Source organism: Mesocricetus auratus, unplaced genomic scaffold (assembly GCF_017639785.1).
Source record: "Mesocricetus auratus isolate SY011 unplaced genomic scaffold, BCM_Maur_2.0 Super-Scaffold_100014, whole genome shotgun sequence".
In the NCBI taxonomy this organism is placed as follows: Eukaryota; Metazoa; Chordata; class Mammalia; order Rodentia; family Cricetidae; genus Mesocricetus; species Mesocricetus auratus.
The window spans coordinates 50,686,958-50,705,538 of record NW_024429197.1 but is presented as its reverse complement, the minus strand read 5'-3'; the positions used below and the strand labels follow the sequence as shown (position 1 = coordinate 50,705,538).

Below are 18,581 nucleotides of genomic sequence, written 5' to 3'. Positions count from 1 at the left end.
CAAGAGAGTTCATGCTGCTTGAAGGGTCAAAATCAGGTGCATGGGAAGAAATGTGCAAGATATGAACCACACCAATAACACACTTGAGTTCTGCATCCTAAGACTAAGCTCATGCTTTAAGTAACTTAATAAAGCTGATATGTTTAGTTATAAGAATGGGCTATTTCTACCCATTTCTACTATCCTCATATTTTCAAATACATAGCCATGTTATTTCAGAAATATGTGAGGTGTCCCCAAGTACAAGACACATGCTTTTTTTCCCCTTTGTTAATGCCCAATCCAGCTGGAATACAACCATAAGCACAACCAGAAGACACTAAATGAAGATGACCACCTCAGTTCAATGTGTACAACCGTTTCTTATTGAATTCTTTTCATCTCCCTCCCAGCACAGGAGTACCCCTCTTTCCTGAAGCAGCACTAAGCTCCATAGAATGGGACATGAGGAAGCACTTTTGGGTATTCCTGATGCACACTTCACATCCTCAGGATGGATGGGAAAGCAGGCGTCAGCAATCTAACTCATTCTGCAGGAAAAAAGCCAGACAGGACTTCTAATGAGAAGCAGGCGGCTCACCCACTTTCACCATTGCAGGGTCTACTTGGGAATTGCAGAGGGTCCTACACACCACTCTTTGCAGGCTACAAAACAGAGCGGGTTTACAGGTGTAAATGCCTCTGTGTGGTACTTTGCACTTCTGATAGGTGGTTCTTCCATGGCTGAGGCCTAACGGCAGGTCACACAATGGAAAGGACATTCACGGTAATGCCCATCTGTGAAACAGTTCTCTCAAGGGCCCAAGGAGCACTCCATCTCCTCTCCAAATTGTTCTTTTCAGCCATGAAAAAGGTCTCCAAATGGTATTGTTTTAATAACCCTGGAAACCATTTGAGAACAAAAACAGAAGTTTCCTTACCATGCTTCCTGACCAGCATACAAGGCACTGGACCTAAAGAATCATGCTGCCAGAATTATTTGGTAAGAATAACATTAACTAAGGTAACAAAGTAGGGTTGAGTGTCAGGGCACATGCCTTTAACCCCAGTACTTCTGACATGTATGACAGAAGCAGGTAGATTTCTATGAGTTTGAGGCCAGCCTAGTCTACACAATGAGTCTCGGTCAACCACAGTTACACAATCGATGTTGTCTCAAAAACGAATCAACCAACCAAGCTAGGGTAGCAAGGGAAGATAGTGTCCATCTCCCCAACTACACACAGTTAATCTTGACCCTTCTATTTCAAGCATTATGTAGATGCCCAAACCAAACCTTTTAGCATCTTACCCAGAGACACAGTTAACATTTCCACAACTGCTAATTATTTTTATTTTATTTTATTTTATTTTTTGGTTTTACAAGACAGGGTTTCTCTGTATTGTTTTGGAGGCTGTCGGTCCAGCCCGGCCTCAAACTCACAGAGATCCACCTGCCTCTGCCTCCCAAGTGCTGGGATTAAAGGTGTGCGCCACCACCGCCCGGCAACTGCTAATTATTTTTAAAAAGACAATAAGTGAAGAACATAATGAGTGAGAGAGAAAGAGAGAGAGAGAATGAGTGTGTGTGTGTGTGTGTGTGTGTGTGTGTGTGTGTGTGTAATTTCAGCTACTGCTAACCTTGATCCAATGTCTCTGGCCGGTACAGGCACCCGTACTCATGTGCTATACCCAGATACAGACAGATACAAATGTATACATAATGGGGAAACATCTTTTTAAAAAACCTCTTAAGAAGAAGAGTCAGACAGTCATGACAGCAGGGCTTGCAATCCCACAGCATTGGGGGAGAGACAAGAGATCCCCGGGACTCACTGGCTAGTCAGCCTAGCCTATTTGGCAAGTTCCATGCCAATAAGAGACTGTCTCAAAAACCTAGGGTTGCCAGCTGAGGGAAGATAGGCAAAGTTGTCCTCTGGCTCCATACACTTGTATAATAGCATGGATGGCCTTGTGCATATGTGAACACATAAACACACAAACAAAAATGCATCATGAGAAAACCAGAAGTATTAATCTACCCACAGAGATCCCCTCTATACTCTCCTCAAGGGACTTTTCAAGAATGCACTGTGACAGAATCTGGTTGTTACTCAATAAAAACATTATGAAGTTCATTCATGTGGTGGTGGCTGGATTTTTTTTCTGGTGTGATAAAACACTGGTCGAAAGCAATTTGGGAAGGAAAGAGTTTATTTTACCTTAACATCTTACACTTCCAGTGATAGTCTATCATTGAGGGAGGTCAAGGCAGGAATTCAGAGGCCAGAACTGAATCAGGGAGCATGGTGGAACACTGCTTATGGCTCTATCGCATCCAGGCTCATGTCCTTGTCCAGCTACAATTCTTAACCACCTCAGAACTGCTTGTCCAGGGATGGCATGGCCCACAGTGGGCTGGACTCTCCCATATCAATCAAGGAAAAGTCCCCACAAACATGCGCATAGGCCAATCTGATGGAGACAGATCCCTCCAGTTGTATCTAACTTGGGTCAACTTGACAAGACTAACCTTGAACAGAAACTGACCGTACAGAGTTCAGCTAAATGTTAACCACCCCAAATCCTTTTGTGATCATATGAGGCAGACACAGACTTCTATGTCATCGAGCTTACTTTAAATGCACTTTACTTTAAGAAAATCATATTTGCCAGCTCCTCCAAAACCCTACAAATCAAAGCTCATTTTTAAATGATTAATTATTTACTTTTTAAAAAATAAACCTTAAACTGGGCAGGTTAAAAGCTTTATAGGCCCTCAAGGTACAACAGCCTCCTGTTTCTCTTCTAAGAAATATTTAAATCTGTATGCTCACCTGTGTACACATGGATCTGGGAGTTATGTACCAAAAACTAAGAACAAGGAATCTAATGACACTCTCATCTTTTCCCTTGTGGGCTAATTTGATGCTTGTTTTCAAATTCAAAAGTCTCCCCACTGGAAAAAAAATCGTTGCTGTTCTGGATTATCAAACACTATTATAATGGTAACTAATCAACATTTGGTTGCCATTATACAAGTATTTTCATATAAGAAGCCATAAACTTCACCATTGCCTAAAATAAGACATATCTTCTTAGTTGGTGATACAAGAGGCATATCAGAATTGGTGATACGCTATCCTGTAATGGTTTCTCTATAGAGGATTACTTTTGCCCAGACTAAGAAAACCCTTAGGTTTATAACTCCTAGAATTTAAATGTGATCACAGGAGAGGTCTGCACAAGCAGACTTCCTCCTAGAAAACACACATTATTAGTCCTGTCTTATCAGACAACTACACTTATAAATAGAATTTCAATTTTGATCTTTACAGCAATCAGAATTTGGAAAAGTGAGGAACATGTATGTACTTTCAGGGAAAAGAGAAAAATACAGTAAAACTAATTAAACATTTAAAATAACAAAGAGGGACTAAAAACCAAACAGAAACTACTTTAGAGACACTTCAGTGCTTACACAAAGCTGTATTACATGTAGAAAAAGAAAAGTTTGTATCCTGCTATAGAACTGATTTCTTTGTTGCACAAATATCCAGAAAGACCATTTGAAGATGAATGTTGAGTAGAAAAGTGTACATTTTACATCTTTACTTCCCTTCATGACAACTGGCTGGAGACTCAGCTCTTCTCAGTTCCATCCTTCCATTAAAAATGAATCACCCAGTACATTCTGCACCTTTTCACTTAACATTAAAAAATGAGGTTAACTCATTTAGTTTCTCTCCTCTATAAGAAGCTGAAAATTATGCATTCACTTTTCAAATATACGTTTAATTTTAAGGAGTAGCATCATCACAGTCAGGCTAAACAGCCATAGAAGTGTTCTCCATTGTATGAGACGATGCTCTCAGTTAGCTATGTCAGCAAATGGCAAGGCCCAAAGTAAATGAAAATTAACACAAGGGTGAATTGTAAACGACCTACAAATAGAATTTTTAATAAACAATTTCAAAAATGACCAAAACCTTATTACAGGGAGATATATGAAAGTAAGAATGGGCCAATAATGGTTAGTCCTTAACATATCTTTGTCAGTCTTGGCATATATTATTTGTTTTGTATGAGGAAGAACAGGTATTATGCATTAACTGTGCCCTTTCTCATGATCCACTGAAGTCCTCGCCCCAAATGAGGTCATTCATGACTATGAGCCTTCATGATGAGATTAGAACCCTTGAAAGAAGAAACAGCAGAGAACTACCCCCCACTAAAGTCTCTTCCCCAGGAGATAGTATATACTTGCAAGCCAAGAGGAAAGCCCCTTCCAGGTTCCATTTGCACTTCTAAGCTCTCAGAATTCATTGTTTCAAACACAGAGTTTATGGTATAGGCTCAAGTGGATAAAGACAGTAAGACATTTTTAATAGTTATCTTTTAACCTAGGAGACTGAAACACAGTGATTAGGTAACCACAGGATGATGTTTACATAGATTTCAACAACTGCTCTGATTTCTCATGTACTCTTTTTACACCTGCATCTTTGATGAAGGAGAAATTAAAGCAGCACACAGAACACAGCACTTTTTTTTTAAATAACATTAATGTCAAGGAAAGTTTTCTGTGTCACTTTGAAAGAATCTCTCCCTATCTACAGGAGACATCTGAGGATCCACACCCAGAGCAAAGGAGTGGTAAAGCAAACACTTCATTCCAGGACTCCAAGGACTGCCATCTGCTAACTTCTCACATTTGCCCAATCAAAAGTCCAAAGACTCCTGGCTGGGTACCTCAGTAGCAGCCAAGTTTCTACTCTGAACTGCCCCCATGCTCTTGACATGGGTCCTGATTAAGAGGATGTATCAGGAAATACAGTGCAACAGTTTACTTGCCTTCGAAGGTAATCTGCCTTATTTTCCTAACTCTACAGTACAAAATCTTGTAACATCATGGAAAAAAATATGTCTTAATACATCAACATTTTCTTTGAAAACACAATGATCTTGAGGAAGGGCCACTGAAAGCTGCAACCTTTGCTGCTGGTTACTCAAGACTGTGGCCACAGGAAGGTGCTACACCTCCTTCTTGCAGATTTTACATCTGTCTTTAAGACCCTAAAATGAGCTTCATGTTAAGTTAGAGCCACATTTCACATGTTGGGCTGATACAGGATCAAAGGCTATTTACTGTTGTGCCCGTCATTTTCTGATACCACAGCAAGAAACTCAGAATTACCCTCTCAAGTTCCTACTTCTATCACAGTTTCAACTTTCAGACATAAAAATCTTTCCGAATGCCAGGAAAACTGGCTTTATGCTGAACATCTCTGTAACAACTGCACTTGCTGTCTCCCTCATTACCATCTACACTATTCTTATTAAATGCTGTATCCTTTGACTCCCCACACCCTGTCTGAGCACACAAAATCTCATTAGGAAACAGAATGGCCTTGGGGAACAAGGGTCTATAAATCTCTCTCTAAGACCCTTTTCCACACTTACGGATGGCTATAATTTTCTTTCAGCTTCCTCTGTTTAAGCAGAAGAGCCTCAAGTCTTTTATCTCTCATCACCAGTCTTACTTTGAAGGCTGCTACTGACTATTGTAGCCAAAACACGTGCTCTTTCAAGAACTCCAGTCACTGCAGGATGGTGTATGTGTTCTAAGAGATTACAGGCTAAGAATCCTCATTTGCTGAGAGGTTTATACGTGTGAAAACTCACCTGGAAACAGACTACATACAGCACCAACACCCCCTACAAACATTCCAGCAGAGGCCTTATACCTGGGCATTAAACACACTGCTTGATTGTAATGCTGTAATTTGTATGTATTGTGTCTCCCACCCCACCCCCACCCGGATTTTGAGAATGGTGGTTACAAAAGGAAAAGTTGCAAGTAACAAAAGGTCAAATGCCTCATAAAAGAGTGTGAGAAGAAAGAAAGGATTCCTGATAGATTGTTGCAAACTGAGTTACTAGTGAACAATGGAATCAAGACACAAGGGCCCCTCCACTCTTCTGAGGTCCTACAACTATTTGTTGTCAGCACTCTCTTCTTTTTAAGTATGCAATAACCCACCTATGCAGAGCACAAAATTTGCAATTTCAGAATATTTTCTATTTTCTACACTTGCAAGGGCAGTACTGAATTGAAAAAAAAAAGTTTTAAATACTATGTTACATGTAGCCTCAGTTTGGGATTATAATATTTAAATGTTAAACTGAATGAATTTGGGAAATATAGATGATAGCAAAATGAACCAACTAAAACACATATATACATGAAGAGAACATCTTCAGCCACTGAACGACATTCTTACCATTTTATACCTTCTTAAAAAAATGAATTTCTGTAAAAATGTGTACAGAGTATTTGGCTGGCAACTAAAAGAACTACAATAAATTGGCTACTTAAACAAGTCCTAAGAAGATCCATTAGTCTTAATCTTTGGACTGTCATACAGAATAGTCCCCATTAAATGTTAAGCTTGCAATTAATATCAGGGCAGTGATATTAAAAGTTCATTTTATTTGCTAAGTGCATATTTGCATGATTCCTATTATACTTTGAATTTCTAAAAAACTAAAATCCACTGAGAAAATTGTTGATTTTAAACTATCTGATCATAACTAAGCCAAAAATGCAATATTTCCTCACTATAAATTTATTTATACAATCAAAATCTTTACTAGTTGCAAGGATTAAGTCTTTATACGTCCTCTATCTTCCTAATTTGGATATCAGTGTATTTATCAGGTAACATAATGGCTCCCTCTCCTCTACCTAAATGAGGAAAACCTTTCAAAACTCTTTGGTTATGAGTAAGCACATATGTGCTTGTGGAAGTGTGTGTGAGATAAACTAGGACAAAAGAAAGTGACTGAAACCCCATGTCTGTCCTGCCTTTGCCCTTTACACTCGTTGATTGCATGTGCTTACTTATATATTATATGTTAGTACAGTGGTTATTATCATAACTAGGAAATGTACAGCTATTAGAGGGAGATGTTTACTTAGAGAAATGAGCTTGGTGCTAACTATACTGATAATCATTAACTTTAATCCTGTAATTTACCTGCTCAAATTGCAACTACATTATAGAGGTTTCAAATTCTAGAGTAATATATTCTAAGTATATAAGACAATACCAGCACAATTTACTCAACTCTTCAGACTTTTCCATTTTACAATATTTTATGCTCGAGCTCAGCTTGGAGTCAAAAAATTTTAATTTTCAATTAAATAAAAATAGCCTAGCAAAGTTTCTTATCACTATGAGACAGATTTGTTTAAAAGATTTTAAAATGCCTAAAAATTCCTTAAAAATTTAATACAAAGCGTTTTACACACTCTCCTAGAAGCCTATAATTATCTTCAGCAAGATTTCAGTCAATGCTCTGCTTTTACGGAGTTTGCTAAAAACTAAACAGCATAGAGCAAAAGTACTTATAACTGGCAAGTATTTAAAGTAGCTATACTTACATTAACTTCAACTTAAAATGCAAGTCTTAAACTGTCCATAAAAATGAAACATTTTAAAAGATGTCTTCCCCATCCTAATGAAACCATGGAAGAAAAAAACTCAGCACAAGCATGGCATGTTTAAGTGTCCATTCTCGTGTGAAAATATCGGGAGGTGGATTCTTTTGTTTTGTTCTTAGTGAAGCCCTTTTATAAATGTAGTGTTGAGAATCACATATTCTTATTGGTGATATTAGATTCCTGTCAAGAATAGCAGGAATGCTACTGCTGATCTGCTCCAGGGGAACCTGCTTCTCCATGCACACATCTCAGATAAGCCTAACAGTTGCTTTTCTTCATAAATCAATCTATTGTTGCACTTCATAATGAGAAGGCAGATTTACTGCCTTTTACCGCCTTTTCTCACCATCAGAAAGATCGCTATTTGGGTAATAGAACATTTCTCTTCTTAAAGGGTGTTTAGGATTAGGAAGGCAGGGGCAAGCACCTTTAACATCTGCTCCCTTCAAATGAATGACATGTCTAGTTCTCACAGTCAGGATGCTGAAAAGCAAAGACCCTAAGTTGATGAAAATCCTCACACTTGAGGAAGCACAAGACTCTAAATCCACTGAAATCATCTCCCAAACACACATTTAAATTTGAAGTTTATACAGTAAAACACAGAATTTAGATAGTTAACATTGCCACTCAATGCCACCTAATCACCACTAGGGACAGACAGTAGGAGTTCAGACAGAGTAAAGCCCTGGACTTCATCATCTTCATTTTTCTCAATCCTTAAAGCAAATTTGAGGTTGGGCTAGTAGGACTTCCATCATCTAAACCCCCACATTGTACAAGAAGAATAAAAACAGTTTATAATATAGTCTTGCACACTTCTGTTTTTATTTATGTAACGTTTCCCCCTTAGGGAGAAATATTTAAGAATTATGAACTTTAGGCTGTAATTTAAAATCAAGAGAATAGTACTTGTCAGCATCTAATTCAACCGTCTGCCTTTTAAAAATACACACACACACACACACACACACACACACACACACACACACACACGCCTCACCCACTCACTCCAGTCAGGCTTGACATTCTCAGCAAGTAAGTAGATCTTGATGGATCTAAACACCAGTCTCAGGAATCATGGTTCTAATTTTGGAAACAAGCTATCTTTAAACAAGCATTGTGAGTCCCACTAGCGAACACAGGCAACCACAGACTTCAAACAGGCAGACTCCATGCAAGACAAACAGATAATGGTGAGCAGGTACTGAATTCAAGAAGAATCTCTATTTTGAAGAAAACTAAACGATGTTGTCTCTCCATGAATATAGAGCACTGCTTGCAGCTAACACTTCTTGTTACTCTGGGCTCTCTTTTGTCACTTACCCAAAGCTTTTTGACAGTTTTACAGGCTGTTATCCCAAAGACTTCAGTATTTATGGTCTTCATTCACTTGGGCTTTCTGGATACTAATCACTAAATAGATTTTTTTTTAATGGGGCTGAAATCTAAAGATGTCCTTCAACAATGGCCGCCGAGGAATGCACCAGCTAGAGGTCTCCTCAGCCTCTCTTGCTCTCCTCAGTTTTCCTTTCCTAGTAGTCAAGTTAGTGAGGGTCCAAGGTCCACACTGTTGCTTTCGTGGAGGATAGTCTGGAACCATGCCTGAATTGCTCCTCAAGAACACATTTAATTTCAATATCTCAAGAATGACTAAAAGTCAAATATTGTTCTCAATTTTCACAAACAGGACCATTTCCTATATGTACTTGTAGAATAGTAATTTAGGAAAAACTCAACTCTATGAACCTTATTGTAGGTTTAAGAGTATGTGTGGTGTGTGTGTTTCGAATATGTATGTGACATTAAAAAACTTCAGCATTTAGTTTATAACATGTCTTTTAACTTTATTTCCAACACAATCAAAGCTACCAGACACATTTTACCCTCTATACACACAATACCCCGGGGTTAAAAAGCAAAAGAAAACATAGATCCTTCCTTTTACGTAACCATACTTGACTGAAACATCTCCTAAGACACTGGCTGGTTTTCATCTTATCAACAGTGTCCTGTCCTCTCTGCAAGCTTGCTACTGGAGACCTTAAAGTCAAATTAGTCTAGAGAGTAGTGTGTCCTTCTAAACTTGACCAGTGAAGGGAAACTAGCAATATTGACACTATTAATCTCACGAGTTTCCTGATAAGCCAAGCAAACTGCATAATTCTGAGTATGTGCAATTGCAGGGGAAGGACAGGAGGGCAAGGAGAGGGGAAAGCAGCCTCGCAGAGCCCTGCTCACTGCTCTGAAATACAGCTTACTAAATGTGAGCCTGCTTGGGAAGACTCATTACCATCAGCTTCTGTTCTCCATGAAGTCACTATAGAACGAAAAGTCTCAAAAGGAAACATTCAAAACCAAACAAAGGAACGAATGAAAAAAATTCTACCAACTTTTATGTTTTTAGATACCTCCACACATAGGTAAACCCAGTATGTTTTATCTCATTAGGAAAATATATTTTAAGATTATATGTATGTAATAAGTTGGGCCATTTATGTACAAGATGAACTATTTGGGTATCATGTGACTGCATTAACTTATACAGATACACACGGAGAAAAATCTCCTTGAATATATTTCTAGACTAATGTAAATGCTTTCTGATATTCCAAAAATACAATCGAATAACTCATACTTCTTTAGGGAAAAATGGCAAATGTTATTGTCCACGTATAAAAACTTAATGACACTCAATGAATGGATATTCTTTCAATTTTGTGACTATTTAAATTGTATTTGTCATACATAATAATCTGAAAGTCAACTTGAATTGCATTAAAACAGGCCTAGAACCTTTAAAATGGAAGTAAATGTATTTAGATAAGAATTTCAAATGCTTATTAAAAATAGTTCATATATATTTAATTGTTAACTAATTTGTATCAACTACTCTAATGATTAGATGATGGGAGTGTTGTAAGTTCTTTGAGGGAAGTGAAATTTTACAGTATTTGCCCTTCAACAGTGAAAACCATTTTAGAAGTGTGGATTCTCAAAGTGATATGCTAAATAATTATGACAGAGGAAGGAAGGACAGCATTATACTTTGCTGGATGATGGCTAGGGTGCTGGTAGTTCTAAACCTTAGCATCTCTCAGAAAGTAAGAGAATTTGCTTAGCAATCCAGTTGCAAATACAGTGGTGGAGAGCTTGTATTTCTTTAATATTCATTTTAAAAATTCAATGGCATGAAAATGTGTTTTAATGTCCTGAAGAAGACATTACAGAAGGAAGACTTTCTTGTACTTTAAATGGCTCTTTGGGTGGAAGGAGTACATATCAAGGCTCCAGTACACATGAAGGTATTATAAAATACTACCTATGCATAAAACTTTATCAGATTTCTTTCCAGTTAGATTAGGCGTTCTACATGCAAATTCATGGCCTAAAACTGGAAATGTTTTTCTGACTTCTTCGGCAACCTTTGTCCTGTCACTCTCACACTCTCTCGGTCACCACGTGCAACATCTTAGCAACTCTCTCCTATATAACTACTGGTCATGGTAAATAAACTTTACATACAGCTGGCCTTCAAAAACAAGCAATAGAGCAAGCAAAGAAATCAGTCTCACCTCTTTCAAAACCAAACAGAGTAGCCTTCAGGAACACAGACGTGCCCAAGTTCACAAGTGTCAGGAAGGAACTGAGAGCTGTTACGATTCTCTTGAAAAGAAAGAACTCTGCTTAGGCGCCCACTGTATATTTAGATTGGACTGGCAGTTTAAGTGACAGCAAACACATGGTCATGACTTCGCAATTGCTCATTCATCCAACACGCACACACAGGCTAATCAGAAGCAAACATCCACCCTGAACTGTTTTAGAAACAGCTTCTTCCATCTGATACTACTGTATGTGCAGCGATCTGACACTCTGCTAGAGATCAGATGTCAAACACTTCACGCTCTCCTGCTACACCTGGACCTTCAGTCGCACTGCTTTGTAATTCCAGGGAATTTTCTAAAATGAATCTGACACCAAAATTTCAGGAAATCCCTTAATCTCAACTGTGTCGGTTTTTGAAGCTCACAGTAAGAAAAGACTCTGTTAGGGTTCCAGGAGCTTTGTCATATGACTGCTTTGACTGTAGGGCCTGCCCCTCCTATCTATAGCAGCACACACGCCTATTCTGTAAACAGAGAAAAGTTATCATAGAGAATCACCTTTTTTGTGTGTGTATGCAAACAGAGCTCAGCAGTGTTAAAGGTTAGCACAGTGAATGGGAATTTAAATTTCCCACAAATAGAAATCTTATTTTCTAGTAAATAAGAAAGAAGAGAAAGCATAGATATCACTATTTACAATAGGCTGCTAACTATGCCAGCAAGGCTGTTTGCGTAAATGTGTTCAGGTCTGAAATCCACGTTAATAAACAAGAAGCAACAAGGAAATGTGGCTATTCACTCTACACCAGACACAAGTTATTAAAAAGGCAAGCAATGTTAAAACAATTATGTTTTACTTCACATGAATTTACACTGTAATCTAATGTCAAACATTTGAAAACTCCAGTTCAACATTCAGATGGGATGAATGGAATAGTATTCAGGACTCGGACTCTAGAAGCATCAGACCTGATTCCACTGCATTGCAGTGGTGTGACCTTAGCCAAGTAATAGTCTGTCTGTCTCAGTCCTTCATTTCTAAGGTGTAGGAAGGGAACTTCAAGGTATCAATTTATAATATGGTGACTTAGTACATAGGCCGTGCAAAGTGATCAGGGTAGAATATGGAACAAATGTTAAATATCACCTACTCTTGTCATCAATAAGAGTAACTATGAAATCATGATTTAAGAAAAGTTATCCCTGAGTCCATTGGGCATTGCTCTCCAGGGAAAGCTTGTCATGATAGCTTTCCCTGGAGATACTTGGTACTGCAAAGAAATAGGGTGTCTTCTCTTATACTAGTCCAACTTCTCAAGCAGGGGGCTTAAACAATATCTAGTTATACAAACACAATAAAGTCCTGGGTTTGGAGAAATGGCTCAGCATTTAAAGAACACTTATTGTCTTGCAGCAGAACCAAATTTGGTTCTAGCACCCAACATGGTGGCTCACACCATCTGTAACTCCAGCTCTGGGGGATCCAGCACCTTTCTCAGACCTCAATGGGTATTGGACACACACATGATAGTCATATATGCATGTAAGTAAAACACATACATATAAAATAAAACTAAAAAAATTAATAAAAGATAAACAAAAGACATTTATAGGCAAAAAGAAAATGTCTGGTCATGTAATTACTCAGAAGTACCAGAAAAAAAGAGAAGTCCCAGAAATGCATCACTTGGGGTTGAGAGGCTCTTTCTCCTGCTCAGCAAGTGACTCTAAGAATATGAAGAATAAGAGCTACCCAGAAAATGCTAACAGTGTAGCACTGTTCTTGACAGTTTATTTCAGCTTTACGAACTTGGACATTTCCGTCATATGGAATGGGTTTTGGAAATGAAAAGACAAAACAGACAGATGTTGACTGCTTGGTGGCTGAAAGCATAAAAGTATTATAGAGGAAATTTGAGGTGGAGTGAACCTTCACATTTAATTAAAATTCCCCTATGGTGTCATTAAAAATAAATATCATATAGAGAATTTGTTATATGGTATCATTACTGTCAAGCTTTTTCTGGTTTTCCTTTAACCACAGTTACTAGCATCATCCAGTATCTGCTCCCCTAACAGGAGTTTCTGTTATAAACAGAAACAAATATGATACAGCTAAGAAATAGTATTTTGGTGTTAATGCAATCCCCAAACTTGCTGTTAATGCTATCTGTACATACCATTAAAATTTAATATAACCTAACAGAATTACCATCAATGAGATGCAGGTGTTGGATAATTACATTAGTATCAACACTACAGGCAAATTAAGATTTCTTTCCCATATGACAGAGTTCTGATAAATATCAATTCCCTGGTTTACTGAATCCTCAAGATCAAAAGGCTTTGCATATGGCACTAATAAATCAAATAGAGTCATCAAATCCACAGCCTGTTTTCTTTGGCTAAAACTGCAAAGTTCTACTTACAGAACCTTATCTACTCCTAAAAATTCTCTGCCAAGCCAAATTTAACTTATGAGGAGTACAGAAAATATAGCAATCCCCAGCTGTGTGTAACCCTCCCATAGCTTTTGAAGTTGAGGAATCCTACTGTGTGATGGTCTCACTCTAGATTATCTGTTTCCCCCTTGTTGGTTTTTGGAAGCTCGTAGTCAAGTAAAATTTCACCCAGAGGTAAAAAGCATACTTCTGGGTTCAAACTGGGAAGTGATGGATATTTTTATTTACTGATGAAACCTATAGTAAACAAAGTACTTAATAAAAAACCTCTAAGATAGTAACACACACTAAAAGTAATGAAGAAGTCTACAAAAACTTTTCCATACTTTACAAAAATATCAGAAATCATTTCTGGTGCTAGCCAATCTTCTTGGGCATTTGGAGCTCAGTGAGTCACTTTCTGATGAAACTGTGTGTGACAGCAGTGTTTGCTGAAAGAAGAAAAGGGATAAGGAAGAGATAACAGAAGGGAAACCAGCCCCAAACAAGCCTGACCACCACCCAGGTGGTTCCCCAAGTGGTGCTCTCCTGACAGATGAACAGTCCATCTACTCCCAACCTTGAAGAATATGAAAACTAAAGTTTATAACTCAACACGGCTGCCTAAATTAGATCTGAACAAGCACAATGCCAACACGGAAGGGGAAATCTCATGGGACCCCAACCCTAGACAAAGAACCGCAGGCCACTAAGGAATTTTGAGAACACTAGAGAGAGTCTTAGAAAGAGCAAAAGGTGTGGTTTACACAGGAGTGGTTAGAGGGAGGGAAGAGAAGGAAAGTGATGCCATTCTACTTTAATTTCAAAACAAAAATTCAAAAGACTTATTTTGGGACCATAGCATTTTATATAATCTATTAAATTAACCTGTACTTTCCAAATGCTGTTATAATATTTATGTTTGAAATACATACATAAAACATTTGTCTTGGTTCAAATGAGACTATACCTCAAATATTCTTTCCATGTCCAGAAGAATTTTAGAAAGATTTAATTTATCTTAAAATGCCAACACCTCAACCAAGAATCCTCATTCAGTCTCTGACACATACACATTCAGGTCATGACAATTACAAATGTCAAGGGTACCACTGCATTTAGGAATTATTTCAACATGAGAACCACCACCCAAAACAATTTAAGTCATCTCGAGAAGTCTCACATAATCATGCAACACCAATTGGCATTACATTTTAGTAAAGTTATAAATTCAAGACCACTGAGAAAATGACACCTCTCGTCTGACAAGAGAGTTCAATAGCCTCTCACTAACCTAGATGCTAAAGTGCAGTTGGGAGCAAAATAGAATCTTTGTCTCTTGAGGTATTTATATTCTTCGGTGGTCTGGTTTTCAGTCTGCAGTCTCCTAGATTGAAACCAAATTCCCATTTCTGTCTGATACTGCCGTTTCTGGATGTCATGCACAGAACAAGGTCAGACCAGTCCTTTGGTCAACAGGGCACAAGATGACCATTCTTCCTATAACGTTACTTGAACTTGAGGATTTGCCGTGAGAATCAGTGGGCACCACGCCATATCACTGGTGTTTTTTGTGTAGGGAAAGCCTCTCAGTTCTGTAAGTAATGAAATAGACTAGAGAAGAGTGGCAGAGACATAAAATGCCAGAATAAGAGGACCGTTCAAATGTGCTTTAGGTCAGCAGTCCTATGTCTATTTCCTAAATCCTAAACCCCAAATCTGACAGATTACCCCTGAAGAGTGTGAATGTGTCTTTGAATGGCTTTCTGCTTTGGCTATAGTTCAGTTAAAGAAAAGACCAGAAAAGGAGCTTTTCTGATTCCTGTCATCAATGTGTGTTTGGAGGCCTAATCTCCAGAGTAATGGAGCTTGTAGGAATGGACAAAGCCTATTTATAGAAGCTTTCAGCTGCCAGAGGCATCACTGAAGATGACAGACCCCATTCCACAGATGCCCTGATCATCTATCTATTTCTAAAGATGTCCTGGAATGATACAGCCATGTGAAGTACACTGAATACTCCAGACCATAGAGAATTCCCAATTTAAAAAAATGCTGGTTGCCTATTTTTGTGGATATTAGTGTTGGTCGTTGTAATGTTACAGGGAAACAGGTACACGCATGCATGCGCACACACAGTCAGCTCTGTGTTACCTTAAAAGTACTAAAATGGCCACTTGTGTCCCTCTTTTCATGCCTGCAATTCTACTGGTGCAGGTTTTTCTTTGCACATGTGTTATCTTAAAATCTGTACTAGTCACTTTTCCCCATGATCCCACTCAATGAGGATGATTAGAACAGTCTATTTTGTATACTCTATAGCAGAAGTTGGGAGGTAACCTTTTCCCATGAAAAGTCTAATAGCAAAAATTTTGTACTTTACTGGCATTACAATCTGTCAGAACTACTCAATTCTGATATTATAAGAGAAGCCCAAAACATGAACAAATGATTATGACTGTCTAATAAAAAAGTTTTATTTATCAGAACAAGCAATAGATGACATCTGGGCTCTGGGCTGCAGTTTATTGCTCCCTGATCTATGGGCACCCAGCACAGCAGCATACTCACAGTGGGGAGGAATTTAGTAACTTTGCTAAAGCATATTTCTCTGGCTTGTTTAAAATATGACTTCACTTTGTCTATTTTTCCTTCACGAACAAAATAAAATGTTTTTTTTTTCTTGAGGAGAGGTGTATAACAGTCCACACATGACCTATGAATTTTCTGCTCCTTTAAGATTATCAACTTCTGCTCTATGGAATCTCAGCATCTTATCCTGAGAGAGCAATGATTTTGACCTTGCCTGCTGTACTTCCTGAAGACCTAACTGTGATATACTGCCCTGAAGAGGGAGTTATTATATCATTTATACTGTTGAATGTGTACAAATACCATAAAAGTCTCACCAGTAAAATGCATTACTTCTTACCAAATAAGCAATTAGTGTTAATATAGCGAGATTTTGGAAAAGGGCATTTAGGGGAAGTTATAAACATCCTAAGGTGCTGCAAATTTCCACAGGAGATCTAGCCAAAGGTCATTCTTCTAACGAGTCTAATCTATTAACTGTTTGGTACAGTGGGTATTTAAAATGAGTAGTAAGTTTTGGATGTTGAGAAGTCCAAGGTCTGTAAACAGAAACACAGGACAGGCTCCTTTTCCTGGTAGGAAGGGAAGGGCCATGGCATCACCTGCACTAAAAATAGCAGCCAATCAAGTCATTTGGCACACAGCTCCAAGTTCAAATTGACCTTGAGGAAGATCAATGTGATGCCTTGATTTTCACCTAGAAAAAAATTCTCTACACTAGAAATCTTAATTAAATTGATTCATTTATAAGCTTCTAGTTAAAAAGCAGGGTTAACCCTAGATGAATAAGAAATCTGTACTTTATCTATTGTGAGTACTTATTCTAATAAGCTAAACAGTCGTCAAGATGATGATGATACTACTATTACTACTACTACTACTACTACTAATAATAATAGTACAAAAGTTGAGAAAGAATGGTAGGATTTGTCTCTTTTTAAATCTATTTTCCCTTAAAAGAATTTCCAATTAAAGAACAACAATAATTGTGTCATTGCCAGACATAAAAAGTAATCAGGAATTCAGGGGGAGATGATTCTGATAGATGAGACCATGAGGACAATTTCTCATAAAGTTGTATGTCAGCAAACTGAGGAAGGGGTTTTCCCTGCCAGACATGAGGATGTGATGGAGAACTTCTAGTTTACCTTCCTTTTTGCAGTAAAAATGCTGGTAATGACTGACTCAACGGAGTGGTCTAACCCTCAACATCCACCAGAGTCTCCTAATTTCCTCAAGATACCAGGTCACAGAGAAACAGGAAAACCAACAACACTAAGAATCCAGACTACTGCTGTAGGATCAGAAGGCACCACATCATCAATAGTATATTCCGTGAAACTACATGAATCCACATAAAAACTGGCACCTAACTGTTCATAAAGGTATTGTTAAGGATAGGCGAGTGGTAAGAATAGTGCAACTATCTGTGGAGTGATGGTTCAATGGTTAATAGCACTCTGTAATCATAAGGACTGGAATTCAGATCCCAACAGACTGGGTATTGTAACCTGAAATCTCAAATCCAAAGTGGACAGAGACATGTGGATTGCTAGAGAAAATAAGCAGAGACTGACAGAAGGGGATGCCCAATACTCTCTCCCTTCTGCTCTGTGTGAGTGAACACAGGTAAGTGCACCAATGCACATACATGCATATATACTCACACAGACAATAATCATATACTAAGCATTATTCAATCATAAAAAGGAATGAAATTTTGTTTATGTTATGTGTTTGACTTCAAAACACCATGTCTACATTATTTCATTAGGCACAAAAGATCACATATTATTTAAATTATTCCATGGATACAAATTATCCAGAACAGGAAAATTCTGCCAATAGATTAGTGGTTGTCCAAGGCTCTAGAAAATGGGGAAATTAAAGGTAAGAGTTAATGTGTATATGTTGGTGGTAGTCATGGCTGCACTTCTCTGAATTTAAGCATCCTATATTATACTGATTATATCAAATAGGCAAACTGTGTTGCAATACAAGCTCAGTCTTATTTATTTTCATCTTTGAAGAAATCTTAAATAGCATATCTTAGTTAAACAAATCCTCCAGTAAAAGATGGAGAATCCATTGCCTTTAAGAAGGGGTATAAACAGTTATCTGTCTTACATGTGTGTGTAGTTCAATGGCATCCTCTCAATGGACGCCTAAGTATTTCCAGCACAATTTAAGGCTTTTTTTGTTTTATTTTGATTTGTTTTTAAATAGTATTGAGCATACAACAGCTGCTCCCTTAATTGTGTTTTATTGTCCTTTTCTATCTAGTAAGGCAATTTGATTCAGCTCCTTGTGTTTTGGGTTTTCTGCTTGGTTTCGAGACAGTTCTCATTACGGAGATCAGGCTGTCTTCATACTCACAGAAACCTGCCTGCTTCTGCCTTACAAGTGCTGAGATTAAAGGAATACAATACCATGCTCAGCTTATTCAATTCTTAT

General features: G+C 37.9%; 1 protein-coding gene across 3 annotated transcripts in view; it reads right to left on the bottom strand.

Annotated features, from left to right (window-relative positions):
* The window catches only part of Mllt3 (MLLT3 super elongation complex subunit), a 255,427-nt gene that overhangs the window by 23,742 nt on the left and 213,104 nt on the right, over positions 1-18,581 (bottom strand). Inside the window, exon 1 of one of the 3 annotated variants that reach the window (XM_005074284.4) lies at positions 11,062-11,187. The exons of the other annotated variants lie outside the window; for them this stretch is intronic. The gene's annotated coding sequence lies outside the window, so the exon portion shown is untranslated. Of the gene's footprint in view, positions 1-11,061; positions 11,188-18,581 lie in introns of those variants that run through there. 3 annotated transcript variants of the gene reach the window in all.